General features: G+C 52.6%; 1 protein-coding gene across 1 annotated transcript in view; it reads right to left on the reverse strand.

The window, feature by feature from the left end:
• LOC104275035 (A disintegrin and metalloproteinase with thrombospondin motifs 7-like) overlaps window positions 1-209 on the reverse strand; it is a gene marked incomplete at its 5' end in the record, with an annotated part of 21,664 nt that overhangs the window by 6,172 nt on the left and 15,283 nt on the right. The window lies entirely within an intron of this gene.

A 209-nucleotide genomic window follows, 5' to 3' on the forward strand; every position in this document is an offset into this window, starting at 1 on the left:
TGCGGGGCACCACCGAAAAGAGACTGGCACCTTCCTCTCGAAACCCACCCCTCTGATATTTATAAACATTAATAAGATCCCCTTTCAGCCTTCTTCTTTCAAGACTAAATTCCTCACATTTCATGTGAAAGCTCCCATTTGCTCCCACTCACCTCTCCCCAGGAGCCCACCACCCAGGTGGTGCAGGGGTGGGTGTTGCAGGGCCGGGT

The sequence above is a fragment of the Apaloderma vittatum genome, unplaced genomic scaffold, assembly GCF_000703405.1.
Source record: "Apaloderma vittatum isolate BGI_N311 unplaced genomic scaffold, ASM70340v1 scaffold10616, whole genome shotgun sequence".
NCBI lineage: Eukaryota > Metazoa > Chordata > Aves > Trogoniformes > Trogonidae > Apaloderma > Apaloderma vittatum.